The 15011-nt window shown below is 37.1% G+C and overlaps 1 non-coding gene across 1 annotated transcript; it reads left to right on the forward strand.

Moving 5' to 3' along the window:
* Positions 1-12848: 12848 nt before the first annotated feature.
* Positions 12849-12955, forward strand: LOC121212079 (small nucleolar RNA R71). Its single transcript, XR_005907289.1, has one exon. It is a non-coding gene; the product is annotated as a small nucleolar RNA R71 (small nucleolar RNA).
* The last annotated feature ends 2056 nt before the right edge of the window (positions 12956-15011 follow it).

Consider the following 15011-nt stretch of genomic DNA (forward strand, 5'->3'; position numbering starts at 1 on the left):
TGAGGTTTTAAATTATGCTAGACAACTTGTGATACTCGGTTTTAAGTGAAAACGAGTAAAAGGGCTTAATCGACAAAAATACCTAATATTCATAAGTACATGTTAGAGTGTGAATTTGATGTTGCTATAGAAGGGAAAAATGATTAGAATGTCATAAAACATAAGAAAATAGGATGAGGTTTAATTTACGAGCCTTGGGGAAAAAGTGTAAATATGTGAAAGTTTAGGGGCAAAATGGTAATTTTGCCAAAGTTCGTATTAGGGGCTGTTTTGATGAATGTATGTATTAAATAAATTAATTTGGTATTATAGATCAAGAGAAACAAGATTCAAGCCATGATCGAGGGAAAAACAAAGTTTACGAGGAATAGGCTGTATCGAGGTAAGTTCAAGTGTAAATAAAGCAACATAATTTTTATTTTAAGTGATTTAATGTTATTTATATGATATGTTTATTACCATGAAATATTATGCTTTGTGAATTATTGTTTGGTAATATGCAAATTATATGAACAACTTGATAAGTATGAGATTCTAGCAAATATCGGTTTCTATATTTCGAAGAAGGCGATCAAAATGTGTATTTGAGAAGAATCCCGTTTGAACCTTGGGAATAGATTAGGGTACAAGTGACATGTCACTAGGATGGTTGAGTTTCGAGCTCGCTGAGTTGAGTCCGAGTTCGTGAGATGTAACTAGGCATCCGAGCTCGTTGAGTTGAGTCCGAGTTCGTTTATGGGCGGGTTACATGGTAGCTTGACTACATAGATTTCAAAAGCTATTGAGCTTGTTTAGCTATGGGTATAGCACTTACGTGCACACTATCTGCGTATCCGAAATTATATTCCGATGTGTTCAATGGGAGAATCCTAAGAGAATAGGAAGAGTACTTAAAACAAAAGTGATTCGACGATGAATGTGTTCAAGAAGTGAAAATGGACAGGTATGAATTTAATCCTTGGTTGAGAATTTGGTAAGACAAATATTTTGGTAAGATAGTAAGTATTCTTATGATATGAGTGTCGTAATGATGTTTATGTTGGTTTGCATGATCATGTTACTTGTTATTTGCATGTGAACTTACTAAGCATTAATGCTTACTCCCTCCTTTTCATTCATTATAGTTTTGACAAGCCGGCTTGAGAATCGGGATAGGTCGAAGGCTCGTTCACACTATCCGAAGCCCTATATTGGTAAAATGGCTTGTATATTTTGAGTGTGGCATGTATAGCACTATACTCTCTTTGTGTAAATGATCTTATGATATGGTTATGGTTTGGTAAGAAAAGGGTTTGTAAATGATTAGCCATTTGAATGGCCAATCTAAATCATATTTGATGTCATGTATATTTAAAATGCTATTTAGTCCATGAAAATCTATAGTAAAGTAAAAATTGCTATAAAACAGAATATTGCTGCAGCAATGATGTGAATTTGAAAAATCACTAAAAATAGTAGAAATGAAATTAAATGATGAATAAGTTATAGAATCGAAGCTTGATGAGTCTATTTTCATATGGATGAAACGAAATAGGTAAATGAGTTATATTTTATAAGATATTTAACTTTTTGTGAAACAGCGGCAGAACGATTTCTAAATCCCCTATTTTGAATTTAGAAATTCAAAAATAATTGTACAAAAATACTTAGAAGTCATGCTTTATATTTACAGATTCCTTATTGAGTTTAGTTTTAAGAGAAACAAATAGCATAGTCTTTTGAGTTCTGTACAAAGAGAAAAGTGGTTTTTAGTGAACAGGGGTCAAAGCAGTCAAATGCTAAAACAGGGTAAACTTTAACTAATAAACTGTACTAATTGGCCCAACCAAGAATTCTAGAAAACAATTAGTAGTTAGATATATGAGTCTAGTTTCAGGGAAAATTTACAGATCTTAATTTTGAGTTTTGGAACTCAATATATAAATTTTTAAGCTACTGTGTCACAGATTGATAGTTTATTGCAAAAGTTGGAATAAATGATTTAAAATTCTTTAAGTGATAAATTAAGTTTAGTAACACCTCAAGCTCGACTCTGGCGATGTTCTCGGGCTTGAAGGCGTTACACAAGCTCATTCAACGAGCACTATCATTTCTTTAATCTCCAAAATCCCCACTAACAAATGGATATCTTCGTTTAGTCCATCTTCAAACCTTTTGCATATTATGGCTTCATTCGATACACATTCCCGAGCATACTGACTCAATCTCATAAATTCACGTTCGTATTCTGTAACAGACATACGACCTTGTTTAAGCTCGAGAAACTCTTTATGTTTCTGATCAATAAATCTTTGGCTAATGTATTTCTTTCAGAATTCAGCCTGGAAGAAATCCCAAGTAACCCATTCACTCGGAACCACAGATATTAAAATTTTCCACCAATGATACGCTGTATCTCTCAGAAGTGAAACGACACATTTAACACATTCTTCAAGATTCAGAGAGATTTTATCAAACACTCGTATTGTATTCTCTAACCAGAATTCGGCTCTTTCAGCATCATCATTCGTTGTAGCTCGGAATTCTTCAGCTTCATACTTTCTAATCTTATCAACCGGTGGTCTACTTAGTTGAACCGGACTCACCGAGGGCATAGCAGGAATTTGAGAAGAATTAACTGGGGGTGGAGGCTTTTGTACAGTCTGATTGGTTCTAATGTATTGGGTGAACCATTCATTCATCATCAGATAGAAGGCTTGCTTAGCCTCACCATTACGGCTACTCGTAGCCGGTCTAGAATCAGTTTGCACCGTCCCTTGCGCGGGAGCAGGCGCATTACTTTCAACATCGTCACCTACAACTCTATCGAGATCCATTTGTTATATAAAAGCACATTTCAATGTCAGGAGTCATCACACTATCACAGATTCAGATATATGGCATGTATAGCTAGACTCACATACACTATGGTAGTCCTAGAACCGACTAAACCATAGCTTTGACACCAATAAAATGTAACGCCCCTAACCTGTAACCGACATCAAATTAGGGTTACGAGGCATTACCAGATAGACAGAACATTTCAGACCAATTCAGAATTACAGATATTATTTAACATCATTTCATAAGCAATCATCTCTAAATATAGTCTACGAGACCTAAAACATACATTTAATGAAAGGTCGGAACTAAACTGAACCTATTCAGAATTTTCAGAACTTAACCAATTCTTTCAAACTGTTAAAGTCACACGCCCATGCGACTAGGTCGTGTGTCACACACGGGCACTAAACACGCCCATGTGAACCAGCCGTGCCAAAAATAGGTCCTATACTGACTTTGTCATACGGCCAATAGGCACGCCCGTGTACTATGGCCGTGTGATACTTAGCTAGCTACTGACTTTAGCCCACAGCCATATAACATGCCTGTGTGTCAAGACTGTGTGGTTCTTAGGAGAATACTGCTTTTCTTACATGGCCATAAGGCACGCCCGTGTCCCCTGACCGTGTGGCACCAAGCAGGCTTGGTTTAAGCCAAAATTTCCACCCCTTTTTAGGTCCAATCCTACAAGCAATAATATACAACATTCATACCAAAATTTCCAACCAATTCCATGCTCACAAGCAATAATATACAACATTCATACCAAAATTTCCAACCAATTCCATGCTCAAAACATACTTCATTATAACAAAAACATATTAGCTCATAAAACACTACAACCATACATCATTTGGCACCATCAACCAAATACCAAAACTAGATACAACATTTCATTTGCTAGCCAACTCCCATGGCATAATATATACACATGAAAACATATATACATAGACCTTCTAGCCTATACATGCCATTCTTTAAAATATGTACACTTTCAGAAGTACCAAAATGAGATCAATAGTGTGGTGACGATCCTCAACTATCTCCGAGCCTTCAGTAGCTACGATAACTATAAAACATACAGTAAACACACAGAGTAAGCTACAAAGAGCTTAGTAAGCCAAATACAATTAGTCTAACTACTAAAGCATATAAGTACAATTCAACCATAAAGATTCATAACCATTTCATAGAATAATTCATAAACTTAATGATGCTCCTTTGTTTGCATATATGTCATGCTTCATTTCCATACATATTTCACAGAGATAGAGTTTTTTTCATATTAAAAAATTTAGTGCGATACAAACATACTTGCATAGGTTATACATTTCATATACTCAATCTCAGATTTCGTACGCTATCATCAGACGGGTCAGAAATGATACAGATGCTCATAAACAAGTACAATGCCAACGTTCCGGACGTGGTCTTACATGTAATTCAATATCGATGCCTCTGTCCCAGACAGGGTCTTACACAAAATCAGATACGATGCTGATGTCCCAGACATGGCTTTATACGTAAATCTCAATTGAGGCCTGTGTCCCAGACATGGTCTTACACAATGTCTTAGATAGATGTCAACTTTTCTTAGAAACATACAGAGCTTTTCAGATACTAACATATTATTATGCTTTACTCAAAATATATTTATTCGGCACTCAAGGCCATCCAATATAGATTACAGTATATATATGTGCAAAATTTATTTCAATTAACATATAATTGTAATTTGACTTACCTCGAATGGATTTCAGATAAAACGAGTTGACTATTCAACTATTTTGGACTTCCCACAATCTAAGTCTGAGTTTCTTTGTTTTTGATCTAATACAATACAAATTCAACCATTCAACCATTCATTACATTTAATTTAATCCATATACACATATTTAGGGCACTTTACATTTTACCCCTTACATTTTCACTCTTTGACAGTTTAGTCCATTTTTCACAAAATCACACATATGCAAAATTTATTTGCAACAAGGGTTAGCCAAATTTTCATGACTTCTATATAAGCCCATACAACATGCTTAATTCGCAATTTAGTCCTTCAACACCTCATTTTCACAATTTAGTCCAAATAGCTCGAGTTCATCAAAAACTCAAAGACAAAACTTATGAACCATCTACAGAGCCTTCATAACTCATTAAAAAACATCAAAAAAATCATGATATCAACAATGGCATTTCATGAAATCTTTAACAGAAATAGAAATTCAGACATGGGCTTTGAAGAACACGAAGCAACGATCACAGAAACGTAAAAATTATCAAAAACTGAGTTAAAACCGTACCTTAATTGAGCTTTAATCTAGCCGAACCCTAAATGCTTTTATTTCCCTTCTTTCTCTTTGAATTTCAGTAAGTATGGATGAACATTTCATCCATTAGCATGTTTTATTTTATTATATTACTTATTAATCACTTTTTCCCATTTTGCCCTTGACTAAATAACATAAATTTTCAACCACTAATGTCCATATTTGTCCACCATTAAAACAAATGGTAAATTTGACATGCAAGGAATTTTATTTTAAAATCCAAGCCAATTAGGTGCTTTAACATTTAGCACTCAACTTTTACACTTTACGCGATTTAATCCTTTTTCATAATTAAGCACAGAAACAGACAAATTAAATCACAGATATTTCACAGATGTTGATCGCGTGATTGTAACAAGTAATAAATATTTATAATAAAGATTAGACCTAGACTAACTATTATCACAACGAAAAGGCAAGCGCACTTATCGAACAATAGTATTGTAACGGCAAGACCGGGATATCGTACCCAAAGGAACCAAAAGTACTAGTAATAACTATCTTTTTATAATCTAGCCTAAGAATAAAAAGGGGTTTTTTTAATTAACTAATTATTTAAACTAAGAACGCATAGAGAAAAGAATTGGGGAATTGCTTTTGGGAAAATCGATTGACTTTAGACAATACCTAAGGAAAAATCCACCTAGACTTTACTTGTTATTCTGACTCCGAATCGGGCGATTTATTCGTTCAATCTGTTCCGTAGAGATCCCTAAGTTATGTTATTATCCCTATTCAAAACTAAGAATCTCTAATCCCTAGATTGAATAACTGAGACTTTTCTCTAATTAACACTCTAAGGTTGCATTAACTCGATCTATGACTCCCCTTATTAGGCTTCACCCTAATGTAACAAAATCTTGTCACCCTATTTCTAGGTGTGCAATCAACTTTGCTTAATTATGGAAAATGTACTCTTGGACAGGGTCTATTCCTCCTCTGAATAAGAGCGTGTCTTGAATTATTATCCTGGGATATCAAAACAAGAATTAAGAACACATAATTAAGAACAAGTTAAATATTTATCATACGATTCAGAAAATAATAACAAGATTCGTCTTAGGTTTCATTCCCCTTAGGTATTTAGGGGATTTAGTTCATAACTAAATAAGAAAACATCTCAGAAGAATAAAGAATACAAAACATAAAGAAAACCCAAAACTCCCGAAGGCTGATTGAGGAGAGATCCTCAGTCTTGATGATGAATCTGACTTCTGAGATGGATAGATCTGCTTTCTTAGGGTAATTCCTTACCCCTCTTCTTCGTCTCCCCTTTTCTCCTCCTCTAGTGCGTATTTATAGGCTTTGGAATGCCTAAAAACCCTCAAAATTGGTTTTTTTTTGAATTGGACTCAACTTGGGCTCGGTAGGGACACGCCCGTGTGACACACCCGTGTTCGATTACTTCAGGTTGTGTTCGAGCCTACCAAATTGACACGACCGTGTGGTCTGCCAGTATGAGGAGGTCCAGGCCGTGTTGATTTCGTACTTTGGCCCATTTTCTCCGTTTTTGGCCCATTTCTCATTCTTTTCGCTCTCCTGTGCTCTCCTAAGTATAAAATATGAAATTAAAGCATTAGAGCATCGAATTCACTAATCTAATGAGAAATCATCCATAAAATGCATTAAACATGGGGTAAAAATATGTATAATTTACAGTTTATCAAATACCCCCACACTTAAGCATTTGCTTGTCCTCAAGCAAAATCTTCAACTCATAATGAAAATAAATTCTTCTCAACTTGTAATTCATATCGATAATATCGCAAAATAATCCATAGGTAATCATACATTGAGAGTTCAACTAAAAGAACATAAAAGTTTCAAACATTCCAAGTTGAGTATTTAATCATGCAAACATAGGTGTCTCTTCGCATCTAAGTAATTACCTTTGATTCGGAATATCATAAACTTTCACATCCTCACTAAAGATTCACTCAAATCACTCGAGGTGTTTAAGGACAATAAATGAAGCACTCAGTAGTCAATAATGAAAAGTCATTACCATAGGCTTGCATGAAAATAAAATCTCCACCACTATAATTTAAGATGATACATCAATCAAAAGGCCTTTAGAGGGTTGTAGTGCGGCTTGGTTAGGGAGGTGTAGTCACAAGCTGAAAGAAAGGGTTAGAATCGAGATTGAATTGAAAAATTATGAAACTAGAAAAAGAGTTAACCTTCACTTGCGTACAACAGAGCTTCTTCTCAGAATATGGAATTACTAATATGTATACATAGTTTTTTTTTAAGAACAAGTTAGATAAAGAAGAAAATATAGCTAAGCAACTTTTCTAACTCAGATCTCGAAAAAAATAGGGATCAAATTAATTTGGGGGATTTCAACAATAATGGGTTAATGGTTAGTATTAAGGGTAATACAAGGAATGGCTTGTTAGGCTCAAGGCGGTTTACTAGGGGTTAATCGTGGTGGTAGGCTTTTCATGGCATGAGTGGGTTAATCCTAAGTGCCTTAATCATTTTGACATATCAAATCAAACGGTGTGGTTTCGACATGCATAATCAAGCAAGTTCTAGAATAACAGTTCAATACTGACGCACTCAAAGCAATAATAAAAGTGAGCATGAAAGGATGAATAGATGCTCAAAAGGCTCAAAAATCTCACAAAAATTATGGCTTTTTGATGTTTAGACTCGTAAATTCTAATTCAAAGTAATATATAGACTTGGGGAAACAACCTATAATTTTAATTTTTTTTAAAAATCAACTTATCGTGTTTGATTCTCTAATGTCTGAAAGTTTAAATAATCAGTGCATAAATCCCTATGTTTTAATTTAAGATATATCAATCAAAATCATAAGTCAATTAAAATTTATCCTAATTATGATATGAGAACTTTTTCAAGAGGACAAGGCAATCATTAATAAACATCCCCCCACACTTAAGATGTACATTGCCCTCAATGTACAAAGATAGATATTAGAGAATAAAAATAAGATAGGGAGAGAAGTGACACTTCCTGTATGATGAATTCCTCGAACTAGAGTTTTGGAGAGTGACGGTTCAAGAATAGAGGAGGATACTCCGGCGGTCGTAGAGGTTCATTAGTCCAAAAATCCTACACCACAAGAATATTATATCTAGTGGTGGCTATGGTCGTTGTTGAGCAGGACATGGCAGTTGTGGGGAACCTTTTCCGGTGGTAGTTTTAGTTCCTATATGATGATGAGCTTAAAAGCTCTATATAACTGTGATAAAATCAGGAACTTTTTAGAAGATATTAGGAAGAATAATTACTCAAAAAGAAATAATCGAAATTAATAATAAAAATAAAAAATAAAAATAAACTTTATAAAATTTAATAAAGATAAAAAGTAGTTTCAATAAAAATTTAAAACATAAAATAATAAATAAGTATTTTTAAACATCTTCATCGCTAGATGGTTTGCGAGGTGAGGCTGGCGATTAGATGTGGAGGTGCTGACAAATCTGGTGTAGAGTAGCATCAATGTTGTCAAATCGTTGAAAACACTGCTGCTCGAATCGGGTGAGGCGCTCAGAGATGTCAGCATATGAAGTCGCCGCATGAACTGGACGAGAAGGTGGTGGTGACTAAGTCGGTGGGTCCTCGAGCAGTAGGGGGACACCATCAGGAATGTCCTCGTAGGCCTCCTCCTTAGTAGATTAGGCGAGACGATACTGGGGAGGGTAGGTTCCTCAACGCCTCTCGATCATCCTCATGCTAAGCATGCTCGATGCCTTGTGGAGACATCTGGCCAATAAGGGTGAAGGATGATTCTTGGGCCACGGTATTGAGGAGCCCGAAGTGTCGCGCTAGCCGAATCACGTAGGGGCTAATGGAGATGACCCTCTTCTGATGCCGCTCCGTCTGGTGCTGAATCGCGAGGGCTATGAAATAGGCAAGGTCAATGACGTGCCCTTGCAACATGCACCATAAGAAGTAGACGTCATGGGTGTTGACGACGCCAGTGCTCTCTCGCTTCCCTGTAATCGTGTGAGCTAAAATAGCCTGTAAGTACCTCAGGGATGGTGGGAGAACTGATGCCTTGGAGCGGCTAGGATTGTACAAGGCCATGCTAGGGGCCAAAGTGTGCCAGCACTTCGAGGGAGAGAAATGTATGTGGCGACTAAGAGCATGTAGTTCATTCTCCTCCCTAAACTCCTTCGTATATAGCACCAAATTCTGGGACGCTTAGCTGGCGGATTAATCCGCCTAGGCGAAACTGGACCGTACTGGGATCATCGTACCTTGTCATTATGGTCTGGAGATGGAACGTTGAGCAGAGTTCCATCGTGAGCTCAAGGTATGTCGGCTCGATAATCCCGAAGAATAGCTCCCACGAGTCAGTGGTTAAGAGAGACCGAATCGCATCAGCCATCTGGACTTGTTCTACGACAGCCCAGTTGATGTAGCGGCCCGCTTCTAAAGGTCAGACCCAAAGTATTTGGAAGAGCTCTTCTTGGGGCCCTTGTGGAAACTGTAACAAAGGGTGACGAATTTCTGCGGTTGGACCCGCGGAGGATGACGCTCCCTTCCTATTCTTTGAGGCTGGAACAGTGGTTTTCTTTCCTCTTGAAGATGACATTGAAGGCCTGTGATATAAAGAATAATAATAAGTAAACATATTCAAAGGGGAAGTAAACTATTTCAACCAAAACTACTAATATGAAGCAAACTCAACCACAATAATCGTGGGAATGAGAATAGAAATGTAATGGGTATAAGGTTTTCCTCGTCTCAATTTAACATAAACTGTATGGTAACTAACCTAGGAATGCAATTTAAATGATAGACATTAGCATGATAATAACATGAAAATAAGCATAGTAATGTCATGGATATGAGGTGTGTCAAACAACTATATTTAATTTGAAATGTATTATAAAGAACTTATAAATGCAAACTAAAAAATAAGGAACAAAAATGAAAACTAGTTCAAAAGTAATGGAGATTATTGTAATAATAAGCATTAATAATGAGTAAAATAGAAGTGAAAGGAGTAAACAAACGTTAAGGGAGAGGGATTGAGCTTTAAAAACGAAATTGATGGCGGCGCACAGGCGTGGTAGGGGGCCGTGTCGAGTTGCAGCGGCTAAGGTTAGGGTTTTTGAATGGAGAAGACAATGAATAGTGCAGCCTATTTATAAATCTTGGGACACATGGCCATGGGACACGCCCGTGTGCCCCAATTTCAGCCCGTCTATTTCGCATTTTTCCTATTTTGGCGAGTCTAAAATTTGACATACGCCCGTGTGCATCAGGCGTGTTGGTTCCCACGGCCGTGTCGCACGACCGTGTCTAGTTTCGTTCGCTTCTCCCACACCCGTGTGTTCTACCCCACACCCGTGGACATTTGACAAGTTCGACCACGGGTGTTCGACATGGGCGTGTCGCACGCCCGTGCTGTTTTAACAGGTTCGTCCATGGTTCCTCCACACGGGCGTGTCGCACGCCCGTGTTGTTTTGGCAGGCTCTACCACGACCATGTCGCACTGCCGTGGCATTTTATCGTAGCCCGTGTTGGGGAAATCTTTTGCCCTATTTTCACACGACCTTGAGCATGCCTGTGTGATTGGCCGTGTCTTTGTGGAAACACTTGTATTAAAAATTTCTATTAGTAGGTTAGGAGTTAAATATCAGAATTTAAAGAAATTAATAATGTTAGTGCTCGGGTTGCCCCCCGAGAAGTGCTTATTTATAGTCTAAGCTCGACTTACCTCTCCGTTGATTTATCATGGTGGTTTGAGGAGTTCATACTCCTCGTTCCTGCTGTTAATTTTAAAATAAGGTTTTAATCGGATGTTGTTTACCTTAAAAGTGCTGAACTTGGGATGACTCACCTCAACCATACCGAATAGGAAAATACTGAGTACCGTAAGAGGGATTTCCTCATTTGGTGTGGTAGTGACAATGTGAGGGTCAACGGCATCTAGTAAGACTGTATCGCTAACCTTAAGTTGATTAGGAGAGGTATCGGGCTTGTTTTTGCGCAGTTTTAGTTTATCATATGTTATTGGTTTGTGTTCTCGCCATTCATCTAACTCCTCTATCCGTAGTCTTTGTTCTTCATGGATGTCTTTATTCTCTACTTGATAATAGTGCACTGCCTCCGCTGTCTTGGTCCGAGGAGATTCCTGCAAGAACGATTGAATATTAGTTTTATCATCGACAAGTTTCATAGCGTTATCTTGAGTCTTAGAAGTTTTAAGTGAATTGCGTGCTTGGAGTGTTACTATGTCGTCTCCTGCACCAAGTGTTAGCTCTCCTGTGCCTACATTAATAATGGTTCTGCTAGTTACTAAAAAGGGTTGTCCTAAAATTAAAGGTACCTTGTTATCATCATCCATGTCTAAGACGACAAAGTCTATTGGGTAAATAAATTTATCAATCTTAACGAGAACGTCTTCAATAATACCCTTAGGAAATCTAACTGTTTTGTCAGCCAATTGTATGCTCATCCTAGTCTATTTGGGTTTACAGAGACCTAGTCGTTTAAACATTTTATACGACATAACATTTATACTTGCCCCTAGATCAGCTAAAGCATTATTCATAGATAAACTACCAATTAAGCAAGGAATTGTAAAACTCCCTGGATCTTTCAATTTGTTAGGTAGCTCATTCTTTAGAATAGCTGAGCAGACTGCATTGAGCTCTACATGCGATGTAGCGTCTAATTTCCTTTTTTTGCTCAGAAGTTCCCTTAAGAATTTTGCTGAGTTGGGCATCTGGAAAAGAACTTCAATAAAGGGTAAGTTAATATGTAATTTATTTAAGAGTTTGACAAACATACTGAATTGTTCTTTTGTTCTGTCTTTCGTCATCACTTTAGGATATGGCACACGAGGTTCATGATTCGTACTTACCTATTTAGGATCATCATTGTTTACCTCTTCTCGACCTTTGTTCATCGCGTTGTCTTGCTGTAATTCTGGCTTAGGTGCAACAATTCCTTCCTTATTTTGAGTGCTAATTGCATTGAGGCGTTCCCTCGGATTAGGTTCAGTATTACTTGGTAGGCTACCTTGTGGTCGTTCAGAGATTAATTTGGACAGCTGGCCTATCTGAGTTTCGAGTCCTTGGATCGATGCTTGTTGATTCTTAAGTGCTGTTTCGGTATTTTGGAAATGGGTTTCTGACACCGAGATGAATTTAGAAAGCATCTCTTCAAGGTTTGGTTTCTTCTCTTGTTGATAAGGTGGCTATTGAAAACCTTGAGGATTTTGTGGCTTTTGATTCCCTTGACCACCCCAAGAGAAATTTGGGTGGTTCCTCCAACCTGCATTATAAGTATTACTGTATGGGTTATTTTGAGATCTAAAGTTATTGTTACCCATATAGTTGACTTGTTCCTCTTCGGTTGTGGGATTGAAGGATCGGTATTCTGTATGCACACCTCCTCCGCTTGAGTCACACTTCATTACTGGATGTACCTGCGTAGAACCAAGAAAACTATCAATCTTTTTATTGAGAAGTTCTACCTGATTTGACAACATAGTAACTGAATCGACGTTATAAACGCCGGCTGTTTTCGTTGGCTTTGTCCTTATAACTTGCCACTGATAGTTATTCAGTGACATCTCCTCTATAAATCCATAGGCATCTTCTAGTGTTTTATTGTTGATGGTTCCGCCAGCAGCTGCGTCAATCATTTGTCTTGTCGAGGGATTCACACCATTATAGAACATTTGAACTTGCAGCCAAAGCGGAAACCCATAGTGAGGGCACCTTCTCAGTAAGTCCTTGTATCTCTCCCATGCATCGTAAAGCGTTTCTAAATCCATCTGCACAAAAGAAGAGATATCATTAAGCAATTTAGCCGTTTTAGCCAACGGAAAATATTTTAGTAAAAATTTATCGGTCATTTGTTCCCAAGTAGTGATAGACCCTCGTGGTAACGAGTTCAACCACTGTTTAGCTTTGTTTCTCAGTGAAAAGGGAAATAAACAAAGATGAATGGCATCATCAGAAATGCCATTAATTTTGAATGTATCGCAAAATTCAAGAAAATTTGCCAAGTGCGTGTTGGGATCCTTATCCTGCAAACCATCAAACTGAACAAACTACTGTATCATCTGAATTGTGATAGGTTTTAGTCCGAAATTATTTGCAGCAATAATAGGTCTAACTATACCAGACTCAGTTCCTGTTAAAAAAGGTTTAGCATAGTCATACATAGTACGTGGAGCAGGATTTGGATTAGCTGCAATTGTAGGAGGCAGCTGATCGCCTAGATTTTAGGCCATCTCTTCGATTGGGGTTTGAGTATCGTTTTCTTGCTCGTTCTCCGTGTAGCGTAAACTACGCCTTATTTCTCTTTTATTTTTAGTGAACCGTGCGATCGATTTCTTCGTCAAAAAGTAGTGGTCCTGATGGGTTTCTTCTAGTCATAAACTATAAAAACATAACAAGAGAGAGAAAAAGAAAATTAATAAATAATAAAATAAAATAAAATTGCAAGAAAAATAAATGACTAAAGTAATAAAAATTTAGTGTTCATAATATTTCAGTTCCCCGGCAGCAGCGCCAAAAACTTGATCGCGTGATTCGTAACAAGTAATAAATATTTATAATGAAGATCAGACTTAGACTAACTATTATCACGACGAAAAGGCAAGCGCACCTATCGAACAATAGTATAGTAACGGCAAGACCGGGATATTGTACCCAAGGGAACCGAAAGTACTAGTAATAACTATCTTTTTATTATCTAGCCTAAGAATAAAAAGGGGTTTGTTTTAATTAACTAATTATTTAAACTAAGAATGTACAGAGAAAAGAATTGGGGAATTGCTTTTGGGAAAATCGATTGACTTGAGACAATACCTAAGGAAAAATCCACCTAGACTTTACTTGTTATTCTGGCTTCGAATCGGACGATTTATTCATTCAACTTGTTTCGTAGAGATCCCTAAGTTATGTTATTATCCCTATTCAAGACTAATAATGTCTAATCCCTAGATTGAATAACCGAGACATTTCTCTGATTAACACTCTAGGGTTGCATTAACTCGATCTATGACTTCCCTTATTAGGTTTCACCCTAATCCGAAAAAATCTTGTCACCCTATTTTTAGGCGTGCAATCAACTCCGTTTAATTATGGCCAATGTACTCTTAGACAGGGTCTATTCCTCCTCTGAATAAGAGCGTGTCTTGAATTAGTATCCTGGGATATCCAAACAAGAATTAAGAACACATAATTAAGAACAAGTTAAATATTTATCATACGATTCAGAAAATAATAACAAGATTCGTCTTAGGTTTCATTCCCCTTAGGTATTTAGGGGATTTAGTTCATAACTAAATAAGAAAACATCTCATAAGAATAAAGAATACAAAACATAAAGAAAACCCAAAACTCCTGAAAGGAAATTGAGGAGAGATCTTCAGTCTTGATGATGAATCCGGCTTCTGAGATGGATCAATCGGCTTCCTTAAGGTAATTTCTTACCCTTCTTCTCCGTCTCCCCTTTTCTCCTCCTCTAGTGCTTATTTATAGGCTTTGGAATGCTTAAAAACCCTCAAAATTGGCTTTTTTTGAATTGGACTCAACTTGGGCTCGACAGGGACACGCCCGTGTGACACGCCCGTGTTTGATTACTTCAGGTTGTGTTTGAGCCTACCAAATTGACACGGCCGTGTGGTTTGCCCGTGTGAGGAGGTCCAGGCCGTGTTGATTTTGTACTTTGGCCCATTTTCTCTATTTTTGGCCCGTTTCTCGTTCCTTTCGCTCTCTTATGCTCTCCTAAGTATAAAATATGATATTAAAGCATTAGGAGCATCGAATTCACTAATTCTAATGAGAAATCATCCATAAAATGCATTAAACATGGGGTAAAAATATGTATAATTTACGGTTTATCAGATGTAA

Source organism: Gossypium hirsutum, chromosome A12, assembly GCF_007990345.1.
Source record: "Gossypium hirsutum isolate 1008001.06 chromosome A12, Gossypium_hirsutum_v2.1, whole genome shotgun sequence".
Lineage (NCBI taxonomy): Eukaryota > Viridiplantae > Streptophyta > Magnoliopsida > Malvales > Malvaceae > Gossypium > Gossypium hirsutum.